The sequence below is a fragment of the Hyla sarda genome, unplaced genomic scaffold, assembly GCF_029499605.1.
Source record: "Hyla sarda isolate aHylSar1 unplaced genomic scaffold, aHylSar1.hap1 scaffold_165, whole genome shotgun sequence".
In the NCBI taxonomy this organism is placed as follows: Eukaryota; Metazoa; Chordata; class Amphibia; order Anura; family Hylidae; genus Hyla; species Hyla sarda.
The window spans coordinates 189,276-213,441 of record NW_026608288.1 but is presented as its reverse complement, the minus strand read 5'-3'; the positions used below and the strand labels follow the sequence as shown (position 1 = coordinate 213,441).

The window sequence follows — 24,166 nt, the reverse complement described above, 5'->3', positions numbered from 1 at the left end:
GGGACTATAACACTGCACACACTGATCTCTTATACTGATCATTGTTATCTCATAGGAGGCACACACTGATCTCTTACACTGATCATTGTAATCCCATAGGGGGCTATAACACTGCACACACTGATCTCTTATACTGATCATTGTTATCCCATAGGGGACTATAACACTGCACACACTGATCTCTTATACTGATCATTGTTATCCCATAGAAGACTATAGCACTGCACAAACTGATCTCTTATACTGATCATTGTTATATCATAGGAGGCTATAACACTGCACACACTGATCTCTTATACTGATCATTGTTATCCCATAGGGGGCTATAACTCTGCACACACTGATCTCTTATAGGCTCCTATGGGATAACAATGATCAGTATAACACTGCACACACGGATCTCTTACAATGATCATTGAAATCCCATAAGGGGCTATAACACTGCACACACTGATCTCTTACACTGATCATTGTTATCCCATAGGAGGCTATAACACTGCACACACTGATCTTGTATACTGATAATTGTTATCCCATAGGGGGCTATAACACTGCACACACTGATCTCTTATAGTCTCCTATGGGATAACAATGATCAGTATAAGAGATCAGTGAGCGCAGTGTTATAGTCTTCTATGGGGTAACAATGATCAGCGTAAGAGATCAGTGTGTGCAGTGTTATAGTCTCCTATGGGATAACAATGATCAGTATAACACTGCACACACTGATCTCTTACACTGATCATTGTTATCCCATAGTAGGCTATAACACTGCACACACTGATCTCGTATACTGATAATTGTTATCCCATAGGAGGCTATACCACTGCACACACTGATCTCGTATACTGATAATTGTTATCCCATAGGAGGCTATAACACTGCACACACTGATCTCTTATACTGATCATTGTTATCCTATAGGGGACTATAACACTGCACACACTGATCTCTTATACTGATCATTGTTATCCCATGGAAGACTATAGCACTGCACAAACTGATCTCTTATATTGATCATTGTTATCCCATAGAAGACTATAACACTGCGAACACTGATCTCTTATATTGATCATTGTTATCCCATAGGAGGCTATAACACTGCACACACTGATCTCTTATACTGATCATTGTTATCCCATAGGAGGCTATAACACTGCACACACTGATCTTGTATACTGATAATTGTTATCCCATAGAGGGCTATAACACTGCACACACTGATCTCTTCTAGTGATCATTGTTATCCCATATGAGGCTATAACACTGCACACACTGATCTCTTACACTGATCATTGTTATCCCATATGGGGCTATAACACTGCACACACTGATCTCGTATACTAATAATTGTTATCCCATAGGGGGCTATAACACTGCACACACTGATCTCTTACACTGATCATTGTTATCCCATAGGGGACTATAACACTGCACACACTGATCTCGTATACTGATAATTGTTATCCCATAGGAGACTATAACACTGCACACACTGATCTCTTACACTGATCATTCTTATCCCATATGGGGCTATAACACTGCACACACTGATCTCTTATAGTTTCCTATGGGATAACAATGATCAGTATAACACTGCACACACTGATCTCTTATAGTCTCCTATGGGATAACAATGATCAGTGTTATAGCCTCCTATGATATAACAATGATCAGTATAAGAGATCAGTGTGCGCAGTGTTATAGTCTTCTATGGGGTAACAATGCTCAGCGTAAGAAATCAGTGCGTGCAGTGTTATAGTCTCCTATGGGATAGCAATGATCAGTATAACACTGCACACACTGATCTCGTATACTGATAATTGTTATCCCATAGGAGACTATAACACTGCACACACTGATCTCTTCTACTGATCATTGTTATCCCATATGAGGCTATAACACTGCACACACTGATCTCTTATACTGATCATTGTTATCCCATAGGAGACTATAACACTGCACACACTGATCTCTTATACTGATCATTGTTATCCCATAGGAGGCTATAACACTGCACACACTGATCTCTTCTACTGATCATTGTTATCCCATATGAAGCTATAACACTGCACACACTGATCTCTTACACTGATCATTGTTATCCCATATGGGGCTATAACACTGCTCACACTGATCTCTTATAGTTTCCTATGGGATAACAATGATCAGTATAACACTGCACACACTGATCTCTTACAATGATCATTGTAATCCCATAGGGGGCTATAACACCGCACACACTGATCTCTTACACTGATCATTGTTATCCCATAGGAGGCTATAACACTGCACACACTGATCTTGTATACTGATAATTGTTATCCAATAGGGGGCTATAACACTGCACACACTGATCTCTTATAGTCTCCTATGGGATAACAATGATCAGTGTAAGAGATCAGTGTGTGCAGTGTTATAGCCTCCTATGGGATAACAATGATCAGTATAAGAGATCAGTGTGCGCAGTGTTATAGTCTTCTATGGGGTAACAATGCTCAGCGTAAGAAATCAGTGCGTGCAGTGTTATAGTCTCCTATGGGATAGCAATGATCAGTATAACACTGCACACACTGATCTCGTATACTGATAATTGTTATCCCATAGGAGACTATAACACTGCACACACTGATCTCTTCTACTGATCATTGTTATCCCATAGGAGGCTATAACACTGCACACACTGATCTCTTCTACTGATCATTGTTATCCCATATGAGGCTATAACACTGCACACACTGATCTCTTATACTGATCATTGTTATCCCATAGGAGACTATAACACTGCACACACTGATCTCTTATACTGGTCATTGTTATCCCAAATGAGGCTAAAACACTGCACACACTGATCTCGTATACTGATCATTGTTTTCCCATAGGGGGATATAACACTGCACACTGATCTCTTACACTGATCATTGTTATCCCATAGGAGACTATAACACTGCACACACTGATCTCTTATACTGGTCATTGTTATCCCAAATGAGGCTAAAACACTGCACACACTGACCTCTTACACTGATCATTGTTATCCCATTGGGGGCTATAACACTGCACACTGATCTCTTACACTGATCATTGTTATCCCATAGGAGACTATAACACTGCACACACTGATCTCTTATACTGATCATTGTTATCCCATAGAAGACTATAGCACTGCAAACACTGATCTCTTATATTGATCATTGTTATCCCATAGAAGACTATAACACTGCGCACACTGATCTCGTATACTAATAATTGTTATCCCATAGGGGGATATAACACTGCACACACTGATTTCTTACACTGATCATTGTTATCCCATAGGAGGCTATAACACTGCACACACTGATCTCGTATACTGATAGTTGTTATCCCATAGGGGCTATAACACTGCACACACTGATCTCTTACACTGATCATTGTTATCACATAGGAGACTATAACACTGCACACACTGATCTCTTATACTGGTCATTGTTATCCCATAGGGGACTATAACACTGCTCACTCTTATCTCTTATACTGATCATTGTTATCCCATAGGAGGCTATAACACTGCACACACTGATCTCGTATACTGATAGTTGTTATCCCATAGGGGCTATAACACTGCACACACTGATCTCTTACACTGATCATTGTTATCCCATAGGAGACTATAACACTGCACACACTGATCTCTTATACTGGTCATTGTTATCCCATAGGGGACTATAACACTGCTCACTCTGATCTCTTATACTGATCATTGTTATCCCATAGGAGGCTATAACACTGCACACACTGATCTCGTATACTGATAGTTGTTATCCCATAGGGGCTATAACACTGCTTACACTGATCTCTTACACTGATCATTGTTATCACATAGGAGACTATAACACTGGACACACTGATCTCTTATACTGGTCATTGTTATCCCATAGGGGACTATAACACTGCTCACTCTGATCTCTTATACTGATAGTTGTTATCCCATAGGGGCTATAACACTGCACACACTGATCTCTTACACTGATCATTGTTATCACATAGGAGACCATAACACTGCACACTCTGATCTTGTACACTGCAAACCGTAGCTTTGCATTGATTAGTGTTATCGGCGGTTGATTGCTCAAGTCTGTATCTCAGGCTTGGCGCAATTAATCGAGGAAGGGACGCGCCGGAGGAAGGTAAGTGGACCTCCGCTCGCATCCTAGCTGATCGGGGCATCGCATTTTCACTGCAGTGGTCCTGATCAGCCCCACTGAGCAGCCGGGAAGCTTTTACTTTCATTTTAGACGTGGGGTTCAACTTTGAACGCGTCGTCTAAAGGGTTAAAATTAGGGTTAAAACTTCAGATACATGCCGGGACCGACCCGATATGACAAGGTGTCAACGCGTGACCCCGAGTTATATCGCGGGAAGCGGCCAAGGACGTAAATATACCCTTGGTTGTTAAGGGGTTAAGGACCAGGCCAATTTTATTTTAGCGTTTTTCGTTTTTTCCTCCTCGCCTTCTAAAATCCATAACTCCTTTATATTTCCATCTACAGACCCATATAAGGGCTTGTTTTTTGCGTAACCAATTGTACTTTGTAATATAACCTGTGATTTTACCATAATATGTACGGTGAACCCCAAAAATAATTTTTTTAGTTAGGAAATTTAAATGAAAACCACAATTTTGCACATTTTGGAGGGTTTCGTTTTCACGCTGTACATTTTTTAAGGTAAAATTGACGTGTGTTCTTTATTCTGTGGGTCAATACGATTAAAATGATCCCCATGGATAGATACTTTTATATTTTTGTACCGCTTAAAAAAAATCTAAAACGATTTGTACAAAATCAGTAATCTAAAATCGCCCTATTTTAACCACCTATAACTTTTTCATTTTTCCGTATATAGGGCGGTATGAGGGCTCATTATTTGCGCTGTCATCTGTTCTTTTTATCGATTCCACAGTTGCATATATAAAACTTTGAGATAATTTTTTATAAAATTTTTTGGGAATAAAATGTGACTAAAAAGCAACATTTTTGGACTTTTTAAAATTTTTTACGTTTACGCCGTTCACCGTATGGTATCACTAACATTATATTTTGTTAGTTCCGACATTTACGATATCAAATATGTTTATTAAAAAAATTTACGCTTTTTGGGGGTGAAATAGGAAAAACTGACAATTTTCATTTTTATTGGGGGAGGGGATTTTTCACTTTTTTTATTTTTTATTTTTACATTTTTCAACTTTTTATTTTTACACATTTTATGTCCCCACAGGGGACGATCTATAGCAATCATTTGACTGCTAATACTGTTCAGTGTTATGCATAGGACACAGCACCGATCAGTATTATCGGCGATTTTCTGCTCTGGTCTGCTCGATCTCAGATCAGAGCAGAAGTCCCCGGGAGACGGACGGAGGCAGGTGACGGGGACCTCCGTCCGCCATTACAGATGATCGGATCGCAGCGGCAGTGCTGCGGGTGATCCGATCATCTATTTTAACATGCGCATGTACTAATCACGGCATCTGAGGGGTTAATGGTGGACATCCGCGTGATCGCGGATGTCGGCCATTACCGGCGGGTATGACGCGAACACCACTCCGATGCTCGCGGTCATAAACAGGAAGTAAATGTACGTCCTGGTGCGCTAAGTACCGCCGCACCAGGACGTACATTTACTTCCGTGGTCGTTAAGGGGTTAAGACAGTGTTTCCCAACCAGGGTGCCTCCAGCTGTTGCAGGTTCCTGTACCCATGCTGCCCTGTCCGGCAGCGTCCCTTCAGTGTACCCTGGGCCCCTTGTACCTGTTTCTCCCCTGTATATATGTTTTTCTATGTATTATAATATATAATGTGTTTGTTGCTTTAAGAAATGTACCATGTGACATGTCATGTTACCCAGGATGTACCGGTGACCAGGTGACCCCAAGAGTGACCTATGGGCTCCCTGCTAGTCTAAACCCTGGGAGGAGCTTCTCTCTCTCTTTCCTTGCTCTCTTCTCTCTCTTAGGGTATGTTCACATTGTGGAATTCCGCACAGTAAACGGACAATTCCACCGCTGAAATTGTTCCGCACAAAGAAAGAACATGTTCATTTTTGCGCGGAAGTTTGCGAGTACTGCATAGCCGTCAATGGTGATGGCACAGTGCCGCGCGGTCCTACCGTCGCCGCCAGTTGCCAGGTTGAAACTCTGCCCACTGAATTCCGCGAGGGGAGATTAAGCGACATATCCGTAGTGTGAACATACCCTGAGGCTGCATTCTCACCACCTTTTTGCAGTACAGTTTCCGTATCAGGTTTTTGATGGAAAAACGGAATCCTCAAAACCGGACTAAACTGTATCAAAATAGTGAGTGCAAAGTTTTACCCGTATACGGTTTGAAAAATGATGTCTAGTTGCATCCGTTTTTTAAGAAAAAAAATGTTTTTTAACTTTTCACTCCATTATGAATAAAGTTTCACTTGTTTGATTGTCAAAAACCGTATGGTGCAAACTGGATGGAACCGCGCGCACATACGGCTCTGTACGGTTCCCATTGACTCCCATGTTTTTAAAAAAATGTATACGATTTAATATGGTTTTTCTCCCGGAACACAAACTGTGGTCGGCTACGGTTTTGGGTACGGGAAAAAATACCGACAAAACCGGACAAGACGCAAAACAGATGCAACTGGATGCATCGTTAGGCATACGGCTTTCAATGGAGAATCAATGCCTACGGTTTTCAATACGTTCGGTGCGGTTTTCACATTGAACACGTACATAGGAACTGTATTGCAAAAGCGTGGTGTGAACGCACCTTTAGCTCTGCTCTTCTGCTGAGGTCCAGTGCAGTCCTGTCTAGTGTGTGTGTCCGCAGTGTTGGAGACCTCAAAGTCCAGTCCTGCAGCCGCCATCAAGTCAAGTAAAATAAAGTCACAGCTTTATGAGTCAAGTCAGTCCCTGTCATCTGTCAAGTCAGCGTGGTCTGCATTCAATTGTCCAGTCCTACTACAAGTCCCAGCAATCCCTTAAGGTCTCTGAAGTCACTGGTCACCTATGTGGGCCCTGGCTACACTGTATAGACTGTACCATCTGTCACTCAGTAAAGCGGCTGTTATCCGTAACTTGGCGTCGGAGTCTTTATTGCCTCCGTGCCTAGCCCAGGATCCAGCGGTATATCTTCGGGTGGTATCGAGGATAAACCACGCCCTGGTGTCACGAATACAAGGGGTTAATGCCATCTGCCCCTAGGGTAACAACATCTGCCCTCATCACACCCCGCTACCACAGATGGTTGATGCTCCTCCCACATGGCCCCTGAAACCTGCAGAAAGTGTTTTATTCCTCCACAGCTCCCCTGCTGGAGACATGAAGTATTACAATGCTGTCCTCCAGCCAGTGACTAAGTCTGCTCTAACTAACACATGGGGATCATGAATATTGCCCCACCCATTATTTAACCCAGAATTCCCCAATAAAATGCAACGCACCGTGTGAACACCAACCTAACTTATGTTTTACTGGCTGCCGTTTATTGCATGTTTTTCATTGTGTTCTTTTTTTGTGTTTCCTTCGCAGTTCTCACCGCAGCCGTAGAATTACAAAAAATAGATGCGTTAATAGTTTTTTTTTTTATATCGATGAACGAAATGCGAAGTGAATGAGCAGAAGAGAAATCTAAAGCTGATCAATATTTGGGGTGAGCACCTTTTTAACTTCACCATCAGTTCTTTAGGGACTTGGAGACACGTTTTGAAATCTTTGCCTTTTGTGTTTGTGCTGTGTTCAGCCTTGCTCAGAGTTTGGCTGTTCCTTGCCCACTTGTAAGCCTCCTGCGCAGTTGTTTCTGTTTCAGTTAATGGCTGTGTTTCAATTTACGTAAACAAATGATGATTGTTATCCCCTGTTTGGCATCATTGGTTTATTATATACCTGACCATAATCCTACAAAATCCCTGACTGTGTCCAAGTATCGCCCTCTACCTTCGAACCAGTATCAGCTCCTCTAGGTACTCTCACAGAGTCAGGGATTTTGTAGGATTATAGTCAGGTGTATAATTAACCAATGATACCAAACCAAGTATAACAAATGATCATCACTTCTCTATGTAGATTGAAACACAGTCATTAACAGAAACAGCTGTACTGGAGGCTTACAACTGCACGAGTAACAGCCAAACTCTGAGCAGGACTGAGCAGAGCAACAAAACATAGGGCAAAGTTTTCAGAGCAGACTGGCATTTTAAAGTATGCTTATGCTATCAAACAGGTGATAGTGATCATCATTTTCATATGTAGATTAAAACACAGCCATTAACTGAAACCAAAACAGCTGTGCAGGAAGCTTTAAAGTGGGGATTAACAGCCAAACTCTGAGCACCATTGATCACTAGAGATGTCGCGAATTGTTCGCCCCCGAACAGTTCCCGGCGAACTTAGCATGTTCGCGTTCGCATCGCCGGGTGAACATATGTGAAGTTCGATTCGCCCCCTATACTTTAACATTGCGGTAAACTTTGACCCTGTGAGTCAGAGTCAGCAGACACATTACAGCCAATCAGCAGCAGTCCCTCCCTTCCAGACCCTCCTACCTCCTGCACGGACGCCATTTTACCCTCATTCAGCATGCTGCAGGCTTAGGAAGTGGAGGGTCAGAGAAGCTGCTCCTGCTGTATAGGGAAAGCGATAGCTAGGTTGCTGCTAGGTGGTGTATTCAGGGTCCACTTTACTCCTAAAGCACTAGTGTAACATCTGCTTTAAGGACAGCACCCAAAAAAGCCCTTTTTAGGGCTCAAATATCAGTCCGTGTGTCTTGCAACAGCTGGAGGCACCCTGGTTGGTAGAGGACCGCTGGTTAAAAGGGGTACTCCAGTGTAAAACTTAAGTTTCTTCAAGCAACTAACTACAGTATTAAAAGGGCTATAAGGTCAGTCCGTGTGTCTTGCAACAGCTGGAGGCACTCTGGTTGGGAGGGAATCGCTGGTTAAAAGGGGAACTCCGCTGGCAACCTTTTTTTTGCTCATTGTCATACTAGTGCAAATCACATTTGGTGTGATAGTTCTTCCAATAAAAATAAAAATAAATACCTTTTTTGGCTGTGAAATAAAACCAGTGCTGCCTAAAGGGGGGCTCTAACTATGTGCTGCCTAATATGGGGGAATCTATGTGCTGCCTAAAGGGGGGATCTAAATATGTGCTGCCTAAAGGGGGCTCTATGTGCTGCCTAAAGGGGGGGGGATCTAACTATGTGTTGCCTAATATGGGGGAATCTATCTTCTGCCTAAAGGGGGGATCTAACTATGTAATGCCTAAAGGGGCTCTATGTGCTGCCTAAAGGGGGATAAAGCACGTTATTCCAAAGAATTTAGGAATAATAGGTGATTTATGCCCTTTATGGATTAAAACCAGACTCTGCATCAACTATGTAATTTTCCATGGGAGTTTTGCCATGCATCCCGCTCCGGCACGCCACAGTCCTGGTATTAGTCCCCTTGAAACTACTTTTAAATCACTATTGTGGCCAGAAAGAGTCCCTGTGGGTTTTAAAATTCCCTGCCCATTGAAGTCAATGGCGGTTTGCCCGATTCGCCGGTTCGCGAACATTTGTTCGGGTTCACCTTTCGCGAACCGAAAATTTTATGTTTGCGACATCACTATTGATCACAGCAACAAGACTTTGGGCTACGTTTTTAAAACAGACTGGGATTTAAAGGTGTGTTGTCAAAGATATTGTGAAGAAGCAAATAGAAAGGGTAAACATTGGGGGTTGTAAACAAGGAGGCCTGGAAGTCATCATATGGTCCCCACAGAGTCGGGAGGTCCCATCATCCAGGATGTCTGGGGTTACATGAAGAGATCTGAACTCCATTCTCCACGATGTTTGGAACAAGAAGAACTGAAGAACAGATAGTGAGTGAAGAACAGATAGTGAGTGAAGAACAGATAGTGAGTGAAGAACAGATAGTGAGTGAAGAACAGATAGTGAGCGAAGAACAGATAGGGAGCGAAGAACAGATAGGGAGTGAAGAACAGATAGTGAGTGAAGAACAGATAGGGAGTGAAGAACAGATAGGTAGTGAAGAATAGATAGGGAGTGAAGAACAGATAGGGAGTGAAGAATAGATAGGGAGTGAAGAACAGATAGGGAGTGAAGAATAGATAGGGAGTGAAGAACAGATAGGGAGTGAAGAATAGATAGGGAGTGAAGAATAGATAGGGAGTGAAGAATAGATAGGGAGTGAAGAATAGATAGGGAGTGAAGAACAGATAGGGAGTGAAGAATAGATAGGGAGTGAAGAACAGATAGGGAGTGAAGAACAGATAGGGAGTGAAGAACAGATAGGGAGTGAAGAACAGATAGGGAGTGAAGAATAGATAGGGAGTGAAGAACAGATAGTGAGTGAAGAACAGATAGTGAGTGAAGAACAGATAGTGAGTGAAGAACAGATAGTGAGCGAAGAACAGATAGGGAGTGAAGAACAGATAGGGAGTGAAGAACAGATAGTGAGTGAAGAACAGATAGGGAGTGAAGAACAGATAGGGAGTGAAGAACAGATAGGGAGTGAAGAACAGATAGGGAGTGAAGAATAGATAGGGAGTGAAGAACAGATAGTGAGTGAAGAACAGATAGTGAGTGAAGAACAGATAGTGAGTGAAGAACAGATAGTGAGTGAAGAACAGATAGTGAGTGAAGAACAGATAGTGAGCGAAGAACAGATAGGGAGTGAAGAACAGATAGGGAGTGAAGAACAGATAGGGAGTGAAGAACAGATAGGGAGTGAAGAACAGATAGGGAGTGAAGAACAGATAGGGAGTGAAGAACAGATAGGGAGTGAAGAATAGATAGGGAGTGAAGAATAGATAGGGAGTGAAGAATAGATAGGGAGTGAAGAACAGATAGGGAGTGAAGAACAGATAGGGAGTGAAGAACAGATAGGGAGTGAAGAACAGATAGGTAGTGAAGAACAGATAGGTAGTGAAGAACAGATAGGGAGTGAAGAACAGATAGGGAGTGAAGAACAGATAGGGAGTGAAGAACAGATAGGGAGTGAAGAACAGATAGGGAGTGAAGAACAGATAGGGAGTGAAGAACAGATAGGGAGTGAAGAACAGATAGGGAGTGAAGAACAGATAGGGAGTGAAGAACAGATAGGGAGTGAAGAACAGATAGGGAGTGAAGAACAGATAGGGAGTGAAGAACAGATAGGGAGTGAAGAACAGATAGGGAGTGAAGAACAGATAGGGAGTGAAGAACAGATAGGGAGTGAAGAACAGATAGGGAGTGAAGAACAGATAGGGAGTGAAGAACAGATAGGGAGTGAAGAACAGATAGGGAGTGAAGAACAGATAGGGAGTGAAGAACAGATAGGGAGTGAAGAACAGATAGGGAGTGAAGAACAGATAGGGAGTGAAGAACAGATAGGGAGTGAAGAACAGATAGGGAGTGAAGAACAGATAGGGAGTGAAGAATAGATAGGGAGTGAAGAATAGATGGGGAGTGAAGAATAGATGGGGAGTGAAGAATAGATGGGGAGTGAAGAATAGATGGGGAGTGAAGAATAGATAGGGAGTGAAGAACAGATAGGGAGTGAAGAATAGATAGGGAGTGAAGAACAGATAGGGAGTGAAGAACAGATAGGGAGTGAAGAACGTACTGTGAATGAAGAACAGATGGTGAAGAGGAAGGCTGCTTATGATGATAAAAATGATGATGTTGCAGATGATGATGTAAATGATGTAAATGAGGATGATGATGCAGATAATGATGATGCAGAGGATGATGATAATGATGCAGATGATGATGTAAATGATGAGGATGATGATGCAGAGGATGATGATGATGCAGAGGATGATGATGATGCAGAGGATGATGATGATGCAGAGGATGATGATGATGCAGAGGATGATGATGCAGATGATATTGATGATATTGATGATGATGATGATGATGATGATGCAGATGATGATGATGCAGATGATTATAATGCAGATGATGAGGATGATGATGTAGATTATGATGATGTAGTGATGGTTTCTCTACTATCTCTCTATAGGTGTGAATGAGATAATGTCGTCGCAGTGCACATCCCAGAGCGGAGCGCAGCACAGTCATTGGCGAGGAACGACAGACATGTCCTAAACAATCAGCAGCTGTGAGATTGGATTTATTTCAGTCTCAGCATTAAAATCAATCACTCAAGTGTGAGTGCACCCCCAGGAATGTGGAGTGAAGGTGCAGCAGGGAGTGGGCCTGGGAACATAAAACTAACAACGCAACAAATATGGAAGGATTCCAGTACGTTTTACATCTATAGCACATAATGTATAAGGGGCTCCGAACACCGGAAAGATGGAGGTCACAGAGGTCCTGTGGGAATCTCACAAATGCCAATATAATACCGAACTGTTATAGATATACAGAATTATCAAAATAACTACTATAATACTGTCCCCCATATACAAGAATATAACTACTATAATACTGTCCCCTATATACAAGAATATATCTACTATAATACTGCCTCCTATATACAAGAATATAACTACTATAATACTGCTCCCTATATACAAGAATATAACTACTATAATACTGCTCCTATATACAAGAATATAACTACTATAATACTGCTCCTATATACAAGAATATAACTACTATAATACTGCCCCTATATACAACAATATAACTACTATAATACTGCCCCTATATACAAGAATATAACTACTATAATACTGTCCCCTATATACAAGAATATAACTACTATAATACTGCCTCCTGTATACAAGAATATAACTACTATAATACTGCTCCTATATACAAGAATATAACTACTATAATACTGCTCCTATATACAAGAATATATCTACTATAATACTGCTCCTATATACAAGAATATAACTACTATAATACTGCTCCTATATACAAGAATATATCTACTATAATACTGCCTCCTATATACAAGAATATAACTACTATAATACTACTCCTATATACAAGAATATAACTACTATAATACTGCTCCTATATACAAGAATATAACTACTATAATACTGCTCCTATATACAAGAATATAACTACTATAATACTGATCCTATATGCAAGAATATAACTACAATAATACTGCTCCTATATACAAGAATATAACTACTATTATACTGCTCCTATATACAAGAATATAACCACTATACTACTGCCCCCTATATACAAGAATATAACTACTATAATACTGCTCCTATATACAAGAATATAACTACTATAATACTGCTCCTATATACAAGAATATAACTACTATAATACTGCTCCTATATACAAGAACATAACTACTATAATACTGCTCCGATATACAAGAATATAACTACTATAATACTGCTCCTATATACAAGAATATAACTACTATAATACTGCTCCTATATACAAGAATATAACTACTATTATACTGCTCCTATATACAAGAATATAACCACTATACTACTGCCCCCTATATACAAGAATATAACTACTATAATACTGCTCCTATATACAAGAATATAACTACTATAATACTGCTCCTATATACAAGAATATAACTACTATAATACTGCTCCTATATACAAGAATATAACTACTATAATACTGCTCCTATATACAAGAATATAATTACTATAATACTGCTCCTATATACAAGAATATAACTACTATAATACTGTCCCCTATATACAAGAATATAACTACTATAATACTGCTCCTATATACAAGAATATAACTACTATAATACTGCTCCTATATACAAGAATATAACTACTATAATACTGCTCCTATATACAAGAATATAACTACTATAATACTGCTCCTATATACAAGAATATAACTACTATAATACTGCTCCTATATACAAGAATATAACTATTATAATACTGCTCCTATATACAAGAATATAACTACTATAATACTGCCTCCTATATACAAGAATATAACTACTATAATACTGCTCCTATATACAAGAATATAACTATAATACTGTTCCTATATACAAGAATATAACTACTATAATACTGCTCCTATATACAAGAATATAACTACTATAATACTGCTCCTATATACAAGAATATAACTACTATAATACTGCCTCCTATATACAAGAATATAACTACTATAATACTGTTCCTATATACAAGAATATAACTACTATAATACTTCTCCTATATACAAGAATATAACTACTATAATATTGTTCCTATATACAAGAATATAACTACTATAATACTGCTCCTATATACAAGAATATAACTACTATAATACTGCTCCTATATACAAGAATATAACTACTATAATACTGCTGCTATATACAAGAATATAACTACTATAATACTGTTCCCTATATACAAGAATATAACCACTATAATACTGCTCCTATATACAAGAATATAACTACTATAATACTGCTCCTATATACAAGAATATAACTACTATAATACTGCTCCTATATACAAGAATATAACTACTATAATACTGCCTCCTATATACAAGAATATAACTACTATAATACTGCTCCTATATACAAGAATATAACTACTATAATACTGCCTCCTATATACAAGAATATAACTACTATAATACTGCCTCCTATATACAAGAATATAACTACTATAATACTGCTCCTATATACAAGAATATAACTACTATAAGACTGCTCCTATATACAAGAATATAACTACTATAATACTGCTCCTATATACAAGAATATAACTACTATAATACTGCTCCTATATACAAGAATATAACTACTATAATACTGCTCCTATATACAAGAATATAACTACTATAATACTGCTCCTATATACAAGAATATAACTACTATAATACTGCTCCTATATACAAGAATATAACTACTATAATACTGCCTCCTATATACAAGAATATAACTACTATAATACTGCTCCTATATACAAGAATATAACTACTATAATACTGCCCCCTATATACAAGAATATAACTACTATAATACTGCCCCCTATATACAAGAATATAACTACTATAATACTGCTCCTATATACAAGAATATAACTACTATAATACTGCCTCCTATATACAAGAATATAACTACTATAATACTGCTCCTATATACAAGAATATAACTACTATAATACTGCCTCCTATATACAAGAATATAACTACTATAATACTGCTCCTATATACAAGAATATAACTACTATAATACTGCTCCTATATACAAGAATATAACTACTATAATACTGCTCCTATATACAAGAATATAACTACTATAATACTGCCTCCTATATACAAGAATATAACTACTATAATACTGCCTCCTATATACAAGAATATAACTACTATAATACTGCTCCTATATACAAGAATATAACTACTATAATACTGCTCCTATATACAAGAATATAACTACTATAATACTGCTCCTATATACAAGAATATATCTACTATAATACTGCTCCTATATACAAGAATATAACTACTATAATACTGCTCCTATATACAAGAATATAACTACTATAATACTGCTCCTATACACAAGAATATAACTACTATAATACTGCTCCTATATACAGGAATATAACTACTATAATACTGCCTCCTAGCTGTGAGGTTGTGTGTGTGTTGCTCTCCTGATGTCTGGAGAAAGCCCAGGGAGGGGCCACCCTGGGTGGGGAAGCTCCCCAAGCAAGGCCCAGGCTTCTCGGCCTATTCTGGGAATTAATCCCCAGACACCTCAAACCATGGATGAAAATCCTAAAGTTTCTCTGGATGTGAGAAATGTTCAGAATGTTGTCAGTTCTGGTGCAGTAAGAAGCACAGATGAGAAGAAAGCTGTGGAACTAAAGAAGGAATCAAGTAAGGTAATGGCTGCAGGTACAATCCACCCCTCCTGCAGTCAGACAGAGGAGAACATCCCTGGAGAAGCAGACCATGCAGGAGAATCTGCAGCAGCCTGTCCTGATACGTTCTGACCGCACACGATACGGGAGCGGGAGCAGCGCAAAAGTTACAAGCACGCCAGAGGGGACCAGAGGGAGTACACCAGGAAGGCTTCAGGGGGCCACAAGTGCGGTCACTGAGAAGAACCAGGGGCCCAGTCCCCAGTCTGGAGATTGTGACCCTGCAGCAGTGACCACAGCAACACCGAGACAGATCCCACCTCAGAAGCAGAGTCCTGTGAGTACCCCACCAGCGCGGCCCCCCAATACTCAGCGGGCGCCTGAACTATGTCTTGCCGAGCAGATCCCCGCTCTGGTAAAGAGACTTGAGACTTTAAAAAAGACAAAGTTACAGCTGCAGAAACAGACTGTATATACAAGCTAAAGGCAGCAAACCCCAATAACCAGGCTGTACATGACAAGAAGCTGAGCTCCCTCGCTGTGCAGCTCGCTGACACTGTGCAGGACATGGAGGACGTATTGGACCAGATGGGACCAGTGGCTGAGATCTTCAGGAATCAGCAAAGATTTCAGGGATATAAGGAAAGACCAGCAACAAAGTCCTCTCCATCTACTGCTGAACCCAAGTCTACAACCTGTCCAGATGACATCCAGCAGTCCTGTGCAAGACAAGAGGACATCCGGCAGTCCTGTGCAAGACCACTCCTCAGACCAGCCAGCTTCCCTTTTGAAAAAGGGGATTTGTACAGACAAGCAGAAGCAAGCGTCCAGCAACATCAGAGACCTGCAGAGACTCCTCCAGAGGTACCACAAGTCCCAGCAGTCAGCACGGTGAAGCAGGACTATGGACACATACCTGAAGGTAACTCTGTAACAGTAGTGCAGTCACCACAAGCCCCTGGGGGCAGTAGAGAGCAGCAGGACTGTGGACTCTTACCTGAAGGCAGCAGTGCAGCAGAGAGTTCACAGGACATGGCTCTGCAGGGCTTGCTGGGCTCTGTAGTGCAGGATCATGCTGCCAGTGACTGCACTGATATGACTGTATGTGATATTACTGATAATGTGTCTGCAGAGGGGAGCGCTTCACAGTCTGTGTGGGATCTGGGGTCATCTCTGGGGTCAGGTCCACCATTAGTTCAGCCTTCAGAGGCTTGTGACCCCCAGAGTATAGAGGTTGATGGTGGGGAGGGGGCTGTACAGTCTGATGCACAACACTTCCCCCCTTTAGTCACACAAGTGTCAGACCCCCCTAGTACGGCTGGTCAGCAGCCACCACAGCGCCCCCAAGTACAGCAGGAGGGTAGAAGTAGTGGCGCCTCCTCTGGTAATGCCTGGAGTCGTGGGTCACCATTCATGTCCAATGTAAACTATACGGGTCAGGCTTTCAAGAGGAGGAACGTGGTCAGGTTCAGACATAGAGGGGCCAAGGAGGAGCTGCCTGACAGGAGGTTTGTGGTCCGTGAACTTCTGTGCCACCAAATGGGCTTCCTGCCATCTAACATCCTGGCAGTGATAAACCTTCCTGACAGGCAGGGCTATGACGTCAGCTTCAAACTCATGTCTGACCTGGATCGCTTCTGGGCCCATGTCACCCGGGTGAGAGATGCTGATGGCTGGAATAAGTTCAGCTTTGTCCCCATCTCCAGACCGGACACAGCGAATGTCACCATTATATTCTGGAACGAGTCTGTCCCCCCCCAGGATATTGTTGTGTGGTTAAAGAGACACTGTGACCTAATGTCAGACCTGACTAAGACCAGGGATGAGGACGGCATATGGACGGGCGGGTGGAAGGTCCTGGTGAAGTTACGGCAGATTAATAACATTACCCAACATCTGCCCAATTCATTTTTCATTGGTCGGGAAAAAGGGGTTTGTTTCTATGCAGGTCAGCCCAGAAAATGTTTCAAGTGTGGGAAGACCGGTCATATCGCGAGTGTGTGCACCCTGGTGAAGTGTAATTTATGTGGGGAGATCGGCCATGTCAGCGCCACCTGCCAGAACATCCGCTGCAACCTCTGTGGTAAGACCGGTCACTCCCACAGGGACTGTCCTGATGCCTGGCATAACATCTGTAAGGACTTCCCTGATGAGGACCTGCTGGAGGGGGCAGAGGACCTGGAGGAGGAGACGTTGGTGTCAGGGTCAGCAGTGACACAACCTGAGCCTCAGCATAACATGGGTGACACTAGAGGTGACGATATGGGTGACAATATTGGTGACACTAGGGGTGACAATATGGGTGACAATATTGGTGACACAGTGCCCGACCAGTCCCAGCCAGGAGCCACTGAGGGGAACAGGGAGGTCACTGAGCAGGTTGTGGCCATGTCTTCTTCTGCCCCAGCATCAATAAATCCGCAGAAGAGACGGAAAAAAGACAAAACCAGCTGCAAGCCTGAGGAGGGATGGACCACTGTCCAAAAACCTTCCAAAAAGAAAGTAGACCCCGGGTCAGGTGTAATGACCATCACAAATAGGTACAGTGTGTTGTCAGAGTCAGACGCTGAGGAAGAGATGGAGAGGGAGCTAAAGAGAGTGATAGAGGAATTTAATGAAGACCAAGAGGGTGATCCCCCCACAAAAAGGAGACCCCCACGGGATAAACGTCTGTCCGAATCGGACATGGAAACAGGTGGTCAGCAGGAGGGCTCGGACTCAGATCTGTGATGATGGGGGTGACATCTCTGCTTCTTCTGCTTTCTTTTGTTATGATGGCCGACTTTACCCTTAAAGTGTTCTCCAGTAATGTGAACAGTGTCAGAGTGAGGAGGACCAGACACGTCGTATATGACCATCTAAAGTCTATTGATGCTGACATCTTCTTCTTACAGGAGACACGTTTAAATACTCAAGGACTGTTACGTGAAGCAGAGCGTGAATGGCGGTCTGGTCCATCCTTTTGGTCACTGGCTGTGGAACCAAGTGCCGGGGTCTCTATCCTCTTTACCACCAATGATGTAACTGTACATAGGCTGACAGAGGTATTGATGGGAAGGTGCCTAATGCTAGAAGTTACTATTCGGGGTAGAAGGCTCCGACTCATTAATATCTATGGTTCACAGACAGTGACTGAAAGGGTTAACCTTTATAATGAAGTGAAGCCATATCTCTTCACGTCTGTCCCTGTCATCTTGGCCGGAGATTTTAATGCCTCCAGAACAACTAGTGACAGAACATCTAATAGACCTCTAACACGAGACTCCAAGGTCTTAAACAACATCATTCTACAGGCCGGGTTGTCAGATGTGTTTGTGCAGGGTGGTCGGAAGGCAAAGTATACCTATTTTTGTGGTGGAAGAAGCAGTAGGATAGATTTGGCTCTGGTTAGTCCCACAGAGACCATTGGTGAGAAGGATGAGAAGATCGTCCCTTATTCTGACCATCTGGCCTTATATTTCTGTTTGGGTGTCACACAGGGTCCTGAGACAGGTAGAGGGTTGTGGAGACTGAATTCCAGTCTATTAGAGGATCCTTCTGTGCAGAGACAGGTTCACTCTCTTATACAGGGTCAACTAGAGAGGGTGGACTTCTATGATGATATGGCCGCCTGGTGGGAGGATGTCAAGGATGAGATCAGAACCCTCTTAAAGAGACTGTCAGTTATAAAGGGGAAGAGTAAGTATGGCCAGTATCTCAAGCTGCGCAAAGAATTGGAGTCACTGTATTCGGCGGGTGGGGACCAACAAAGGATAGACCGGCTGAAATCTGAGATAAGGCAGTATCAGTACAGCAGGTATACCTCCCTGGTTCTTGAACGGGATTATGGGTCCTTAGGGTCTCCTGATCCCTTTGAGAATTGCCGGGAGCGGGTGGCAAATAAATCTGTCACCGGTCTCACTGACTCCCAGGGTGTTTTGCAGGAATCTCGGGAGGGTATCCTGGGGGTGGTGAGATCGTACTATGCTGACTTGTTTCAGAGGAAGGTTTTGGATAGAGACAAGATGACCCAATTCTTGGAGGCGACTCCGCTCCCTGATACTAATGATTTGGACTTTTCTCCTTTGACAGCAGAATTGACGGTGGCGGAGGTCAAAGAGGCCATTGATAAGTTACATCTGAAGAAGGCACCAGGTCCGGATGGGATAACAGCAGAATTCTATAAGACATTCAGAGACCTCTTGGCCCCAATCCTCGTGGATGTTTACACAAATTGTCTAGAAAGTCACCTGATGCCTCCATCCATGAGAGTGTCCTCGCTGATTCTGCTGTCTAAAGGTAAAGAGCCGAGTGACATCAAGAACTGGAGGCCAATTGCCCTCTTGAATGTCGACAGGAAGATTCTGGCAAAAATCCTGTTTTCTAGGTTAGTTTGTCTGTCCCCGGCACTGTTGGCAGGCTGTCAGTATGGCACAGTAAAAGGGCGGAACATCTCTGGGGCAGTGATCTCCATAAGGGAGATGTTTGAGAGATGTAAAGCCCTGAGGTGTGGGAGATATGTTGTCAGTCTTGACCAGGCTAAAGCCTTTGACAGAGTAGATCATGAGTATCTATGGGCCACTTTGTCAAAGTACGGTATTCCGGGACAATTCATCGATTGGCTAAGGACTTTGTATTGTGAGGCCGAGAGCTTTCCTCTGATCAATGGTTGGCAGGGTGACACCTTCAGGGTAGAGGCGGGGGTGAGACAAGGTTGCCCACTGAGCCCGCTGCTGTATGTATTTGCCTTAGACCCGTTTCTGAGGTCACTGCAGGAGTGTGGTTTTCAGGGGGTGCCGGTCCCCCACTGCCTACCCCTGAGTGTTGTTGCCTACGCGGATGATGTGACTGTAGTGATATCTGAGCCTCGTGAGGTGGAGATGTTGTCTGCGGCCATCAGAAGTTACTCGGAGGCCTCAGGGTCTCTGGTCAACCTTGAGAAGAGTCAAGCTCTCTGGGTATCAGATACTGACCCAGATTTTGATCTGCCCCAATTTGTGAGAGCCTCCTCCTATATTAAAATCCTAGGGGTCAAATTCGGGAGGGACGATAACGCCAAACTAAATTGGGAAGAGAAGTTGGAAGCCGGAAATGCAAAGGTTCAGCGCTGGAAGAACTGGAGGCTGACCTATAGAGAAAGGGTTAAAATGTTGAAGACTTACCTGGTCCCCGTCTTCTTATATGTCTCTGTTGTTTTTCCTTTGCCAGAATCTTTCTCCGCTCGGCTCTTTAGCCTGTTCTTCCAAATGTTCTGGGGGAACAGGTTGAATCTGATAAAAAGAGGGGTCACCTACCTACAGAGGAGAGAGGGTGGGTTGGATATGCTGAATCCAAGGGTGTTCTTTGACTCCATGTTTCTAAAAGTTAATTTTGGTTGCATGGACTCAAACAACAGCTCCCTGTGGGCGAATAGTATCAGGGACTGGATATTGCCTTTTGCAGAGTCTTGGGTGCGAGGCGGCAGTCTCAAGAGGGGGAGATGGACGCGTGACTACCTCCCCCCGTACCTGGAATACGGGCTCAGATGTCTGAAGAGATGGCGCATTGAGAAGTCCTATATAGAGAGTAAGCCAAGGAAGGATCTATACGTAAGGGTTTGTAGGGCTTTCTTCTGCTCTCCGCTTGCCTTGAGGGATTGTGTGACCAGCACTTTACAGGAAAGTCTAAAGTTCCTCAATGGGAAACGACTCCCCGCAAAATTCTTTGACATAGCTTGGCTGTCGCTCCATGGGAGGCTCTTTGTCAGGGGTAACCTGAAATATCTAAGCGTTTCTGATAGGAACTGTCCTCTGGGTTGTCAGCAGGAGGAGACTATGGAGCATTTCATATCTGACTGCAGGGCCGGGAGGAGGATATGGGAAGAAGTGTCCAGTAAGCTGAACATCCCATTACTGCAGAACCTGACGTATCCTGACATGATATATGCTGTACCATCCAGTAACAGGACTGTAGACAGGGGGACTATGTACATAATTATAACAATCATTAAATATTACCATTGGCACATGAGAACTAGAGTGTCCATACACAATGAGCCATTCCACCACATCACAGCAGTAAGACAGATCATGTCCGAGCTCCAGTGGGTAAAGTCATTAGAGATACGGAGGAACCAAAATAATGGGAAATTATGGAGGAATGTCTCTTTGGTTTAACACGGATGATGTCATGTTATTTTATTAAATTTTTTTGTGTTTTTCCTTTTCCAGCAAATGTGGACTTTCTAAGTTTAATATTACTCTGTACATACTCTAGTTGAGTAGTCATTGTGTGTACAATGCTTGTTATTTTTGTTTTGCATTGTAAGAATTTATGTTAATTGTAATTTTGTTTGTTTTCACAATAAAAATTGCCTCCTATATACAAGAATATAACTACTATAATACTGCTCCTATATACAAGAATATAACTACTATAATACTGCTCCTATATACAAGAATATAACTACTATACTACTGCCTCCTATATACAAGAATATAACTATTATAATACTGCTCCTATATACAAGAATATAACTACTATAATACTGCTATTATATACAAGAATATAACTACTATAATACTGCTATTATATACAAGAATATAACTACTATAATACTGCTCCTATATACAAGAATATAACTACTATAATACTGCTCCTATATACAAGAATATAACTACTATAATACTGCTCCTATATACAAGAATATAACTACTATAATACTGCTCCTATATACAAGAATATAACTACTATAATACTTCTCCTATATACAAGAATATAACTACTATAATACTGCCCCCTATATACAAGAATATAACTACTATAATACTGCCCCCTATATACAAGAATATAACTACTATAATACTTCTCCTATATACAAGAATATAACTACTATAATACTGCTCCTGTATACAAAAATATAACTACTATAATACTGCTCCTGTATACAAGAATATAACTACTATAATACTGCTCCTGTATACAAGAATATAACTACTATAATACTGCTCCTGTATTCAAGAATATAACTACTATAATGCTGCTCCTATATACAAGAATATAACTACTATAATACTGCTCCTATATACAAGAATATAACTACTATAATACTGCTCCTATATACAAGAATATAACTAATATAATACTGTTCCTATATACAAGAATATAACTACTATAATACTGCCTCCTATATACAAGAATATAACTAATATAATACTGCTCCTATATACAAGAATATAACTACTTTCTTCTTCGACTTCCGGCAGCACAGAAGGAATAGGCCTGGCCTCTTTTATTCTTCCTAGGACCGCCCACCTAAAAAAAACTCCACAATAGTCAGCCAATGGCATGACAGCATACCTTATAATTAGTCACATCTCATACATTCAAACTGTGTTTTTTTCTGTCCTCTTTTCTTCATAACAGAGGTGTTAATTCACCTTTGCCCACCATTAATCATATTTTCTTTTTTATTTTAGATGTTATTCCCTTGATGTTTTGTATTACACCAGTGTCACCAGTCAGATCTGAGGGCCAATGTGGGTAACCCTGGCCTACCTGGTGTCTTGCAGTCCCTTTTGACCCATGCGGGAAACCCGGGTTATATGAGGAGGTCTTTTTAGATTTCTGCAAGTTTCTCCCTTCTTATCACTGGTATGGTGAAAAAGGAGGTGTTCTGCCTTGGGGTGACGGTTCCCCCATTGTCGGCAGTCATACAGTCCATTCCCGCGGATACCAGGCGTCTCACGTGCGATCCCGGCATTTGCATGGACGTCTATGGGACTTCCGGTTTGGGCGCCATCTTGTGAATGGCAGTACGCGCATCAGGCGCAGTCAGCGGAGACCGGAAGCGGATGTGGAGCAACCGGATGTGACGTGTCTCTGGTTTGCGGGCGGGTAAGCGCATTTAAACGGAGCAGAGACGGCGGTGCCTTGCCTTTCTGTGCAGGCAGCCGGATTTCTCTGCTCCAAAGGTATGACCTGCTCCTCAGTAGCCAGGGCTGAGCGCTCTGATCTTATGTGCGGACTGTTGCTCATATTATGTACTATTACATTTTTAGATGTCAAGCCCCGCCTCCTCTAAGAAAAAGAAGATGAAGACTAAACACAGGGAGTGTGTCTCTTGCCAGCAGCCCCTGCCGGATGAATTATCTGGAGATTTATGTGAAATATGCAGATCTCATTTGACTCCATCTTCGAGTAAACGGAAGTCTTTATGCATCAGTTGTCTTCATCCGTTGCCATCAGGCTCAGTTTCTACAGTTTGTAAAAGATGTACTGAACCACAAGAAACCTCTGCCTTCCTTGAGGATGCAAGAAGCTTTTTTTCTTGGTTCAAGTCTGAGTTTAGTTCTAGCTCAGGAGTCAGTCTGAAAAATAAGAAAGAAGAACGTAAAGCAGAACCCTC

At 41.8% G+C, this 24,166-nt stretch overlaps 1 long non-coding RNA gene across 1 annotated transcript in view; it reads left to right on the top strand.

The window, feature by feature from the left end:
- Positions 1 to 12,298, top strand: part of LOC130311606 (uncharacterized) — a 40,316-nt gene extending 28,018 nt beyond the window's left edge. The window contains exons 2-3 of the long non-coding RNA XR_008859926.1: positions 7,552 to 7,672; positions 12,027 to 12,298. This is a non-coding gene — a long non-coding RNA (uncharacterized LOC130311606). The remainder of the gene's footprint in view (positions 1 to 7,551; positions 7,673 to 12,026) is intronic.
- Positions 12,299 to 24,166: the final 11,868 nt, after the last annotated feature.